Source organism: Crinia signifera, chromosome 2 (assembly GCF_055691185.1).
Source record: "Crinia signifera chromosome 2, ASM5569118v1, whole genome shotgun sequence".
NCBI classification, from domain to species: domain Eukaryota; kingdom Metazoa; phylum Chordata; class Amphibia; order Anura; family Myobatrachidae; genus Crinia; species Crinia signifera.
Window position 1 is genome coordinate 16522425 of NC_139218.1, and position 4296 is coordinate 16526720.

A 4296-nucleotide genomic window follows, 5' to 3' on the forward strand; every position below is an offset into this window, starting at 1 on the left:
TCCGTGTACCCGCACTTAGCTCCCTATTCGCCAGGCGGCCCACTCCGCTACAGCTGCACTCTGTACTACACGTTACTGGTCCCAATCACAGTCCATGTGAAAAAGTACAGAAATGCTGAAAAAAAAAAAAATATGAAAAACTCTTGTCAACCTTTTCTGTGGTTTTTGTCCTATGTCGACCTTGTGCCTGTTTACCATATTGTGTTGACCTATACACTGTCAACCTTATTCATCTGGATCCACGAAAGAGGTAAGCACGGGGAGAATATACAAACTCTGCACAGTTAGGGCTATGGTGGGAATGGAACCCATGACCTCAGTGCTGTGAGGCAGTAATGCTAACCGTATGGGCTGTTTCACACAGTACGGTTCCTGCCGCACGGTGAAATCCCGTACGGCCAGGGAGCCGTGCCGCACTCAGCAGTTGTGAATGGACACTATTGTGTCCATTCACACGGGACGGCCACGGCCCGGCCGCACGGCTGCAGCCGGATCCCCCCACTGGAAGGGACGGCTGCCGGGCTGTGGCCCATCCCCTGCCATTATAAAATTCTGAGTGCGGCGCGGCTCCCTGACCGTACGGGATTTCACCGTGCGGCAGGAACCGTACTGTGTGAAACAGCCCTTACACCGTCCATACTGCCCCAGTATCTAGGCCAACAAACAAAAAGGTTGACACCAAAAGGTCGACCCGAAAACAATTGACACATTACGTTTTTCTCAACACCTGAGCATGTGGTAGGCCAATTAGTGTAGCGCGTACCCTCACGTGGCGCATGCTAATGTCGCTCCACTACATCAAACTTTACTGTTCCCAGAGTTCATGTGGATGTTGAAAGTATGAAAAGGCCCCCCCTAAAGAATTTGTGAAAAACTCATGTAGACATTTTCATGTGTTGACTATTGACATTTCGCTTATGACCTTTTGTCAATGTCAACCTACTACTTCTCTATAGAAAATACAAAATTACCCCAAGTGCGCCCAGTACAATGTAGCAGCTTCTCTACAAATCCCCCCTGTTAGTGGGAGATACGACAAAGAAAGAAGATGGAAAGTGTAGAGAGCGCTGAAGTCCTCCACCACCTAAAAGTTGTCACCACTGAAATTTATGGTGCAAATGGAATGACCAGATACAATTTAATAGAATGACCAAATACAATTTAATAATAATAAAAACAAAAAAAAAATTATTAAAATTCAATGATCCACATCAGGATTTCATCTTTAGGATATAGTTTCAATAACCCAACGCGTTTCGTCTTGAAAAATACTTCATCAGGGGTTTACACAGAAGTTGGAAATCAACAAATATGTAGAAACATGTTTCCTTAAAATGGATAATTTTCTCGAGATCTTATGATCTAAACTTTGGTATGATGTCACAACCTTCAAGTGAAGGTAAGTTTTGGCTGGGTGATGCGTCTACATCAGCTTCAGGTAATGAATGTTTAAATCCTAATTGCCAGATGTATACAAAAATTGTTTGTAGTTCAGAAGAACAGGATAAAAAGGTTGTTTGTGGTCCACCTCAGTATAGGGTTACGGACCCAATACAGGCCAATATCTGATGGACAGTGACACGCAAGTAGTCCTGGTACTTCTCTATATTTATTTACAGATTAAGCATGATTTTAACCCATCCAAACAAGCGGCCATGACCCCCCCCCCCCCCCCCCCCCCAAAAAAAAATACTTTACATTATACTATTTTTAGGTTCAGGTTCAAGGCTATGTTTAGGCTAAAATCTGCAAAAAATTTTCAACATCCTGGTGTCAATACATTGTGTCGGCAATATGAACATGTCTATGTTTTGACCATGTTGACATACAGACTGTCGACTTTTCTGTTTCAACAGACTTCCAATCCCACAGCTCTCATAAAGTTGTACTGCGCAGAGTAAATTTCTTGATACCAACCAGAAATAACTTGCAATTGTATTGTTTTATAAACATGTCACTTTAGATAGATAAGAGTCTGCATCTTGCAACGAATAAAGAATTTTTTTTTGTAAATGTATTTATTGCATCAAACCACAGACAAGAAACATGTGATTACCCCCAAAAATGGCATCGTGCAGTGGGCAACCTTCAATGCAACAAAGCAAAAACAGTTTAAACTTTCAAAACAATTCGGTTTCCTTTTGAACTTCTGATTCAAAATAACAAACAAACAACAAAAAAAAACACAACAACTTCTGAACACATTGGGTATCGAGAAGCGAAACACTAGATCAACACTACAATACATACACCAATAAAATAGATAGATAGATAGATAGATAGATAGATAGATAGTTTTTTGTTTTACACCGGCACAGTTGTAAAATTAAATCAACGGGAAAGTGCTAACAAACTGTTCCATTGTAAACTGTTCCACAACAAACACAATGTAACAATCTATAATGCAACAAAGATACTGTCTGGCTTTCAGAAAAGCAACAACTATAGTAAACTCCACCTAGAAGATGCAAATAATGACATGTGCATCAACTACACCAGTGGTGTCAAACTCGTGGGACTCCAGCTGTTGTGAAACTACAGGTCCCAGCATGCCCTGACACCGTTTTAACAAATCATTATATAAAATCTGTGGCAGGGCATGTTGGGATGTGTAGTTCCGCAACAGCCGGAGGGCCTTGAATTTGACACCACGGAACTACACTAAAAACACGATCAAACAAAAAACATAAATCAACAAATAAAAACAAACAAAACAGAAATAAACAAAACAAAACAGAAACCCAAACAAACCATAAATAAATAAACAAGATATAAAAACAAATCAGACATCGCCAAAGTCACCGGCCAGGAGACCCATTCTCCGCTCCTGCACCCCTCTGACATCACTGGGGTGGGTGACATGCTTGCAATGAGCCCATATGTTGGACCAGTAACATGTTCCACAACACAGCATGGGGCCTTTGTTATTCACACCCCAGGACTAAGAAACCACAGCAGTGCCCTGTGGTGACCCGTCAGACAAACCCCTCACACATCCACTCTCAGCCATTGCATTTCATTTGTGCCCCTTCCAAAAAGTTTTGGAAGTTTTTTTATGCTAATTAGTCACGTGTGATTAGGGTGGTAATGATGCCATTCTCCATGCACTGGGTCTGGGTCAACGGTACTTGGGCTGGTCAGCCCAAAATCATGGTGGCACCAAATGCTACAGAATCACCCACTGGCAACAAAAGAGTGTGTGTGTGTGTGTGTGTGTGTGTGTGGGGTGTGGTGTGTGTGTGTGTGTGTGTGTGTGTGTGTGTGTGTGTGTGTGTGTTGTAGTTATTACAGGAAGATACACATTAGCCAGACAGAAATCTCTTCTCCTCTGTGGACCCTGAGCAGTGATGGGTGCCCAGGCAGGCAGAGGAAGCTCAGGAGTGCCACCCATGCCATGCCTGGCTCTGTGTGTGTGAGCTCAGGAATCCGGCTTAGCCCCCTCCCACTGCAAACACAAGCTGCCAAAAGAAATCAGGACCTTAGCTGCGCTTACCTTCTCTCCTCACTCAGCACAAGGGCTGCTGCAGAGGCATCTGGGGCAGTGCAGGAGGGCAGGGGGCTCAGTGGCCACCAGAGAGACCAGTGTGCAGGCAATCCCTGGCCCTTAGTGTGGAGACACTAGGACAACATCAAAGCAACTTTAAGGGGGGACACTTTAGGGGCCTATTGTCTGCCTGTGCTGTGATCTGAGCTCCTTGTGACTCCCCCTCTGGACGCTGGGAGATTTGGTACAGCCCAGGCATTCATGCCAAGTAGCTTTCACACATGGAAGCTTGTCTCAAGCAATTGCTGACAAGCCACAAACAAGACATTCTCCCTCCCCCTTTTCTCCCTCTCCTTCCTCCTTCCACCTCCTCTCTCTCCCCCCCCCCCCCTGCCCTTCTCCTCCTCCTCTCTTCTAAATGCAAGCTAAAAACTCCAGTGACAGACAGGCAGCCTGGAACACAGGCAGCAGCGGCAGCAGGGACTGCTGTGTAGGACTATGTAGCACAGGCACACGCAGACATACATACACCTACGGCACCCCGCACACGCATAGGCACATGAACACAATTACACATACACACACTATATATATGTACTAGGTGATTCATCGCGCCCTACGGGCGCTCTTCACACCGTCGTAAGGGGCTGCGCCCCCTTAATTTGTGAACATTTGTATATGAGAAATATGGTTAGAATTGTATGTAAGATGCCTGTATTGCAACTTCAGTTATAGGTGAAATGTGTTACATAGAGAGCATATGATGTGGAAGGGGGTGTGTATTGTTTTGTTTAATTAAAAAGCGGTTACAG

The 4296-nt window shown here is 44.4% G+C and overlaps 1 protein-coding gene across 1 annotated transcript in view; it reads right to left on the reverse strand.

The window, feature by feature from the left end:
• BCL9 (BCL9 transcription coactivator) overlaps positions 1-3683 on the reverse strand; it is a 177299-nt gene extending 173616 nt beyond the window's left edge. The window contains exon 1 of the mRNA XM_083171638.1: positions 3494-3683. The gene's annotated coding sequence lies outside the window, so the exon portion shown is untranslated. The remainder of the gene's footprint in view (positions 1-3493) is intronic.
• Between the last annotated feature and the right edge of the window lie 613 nt (positions 3684-4296).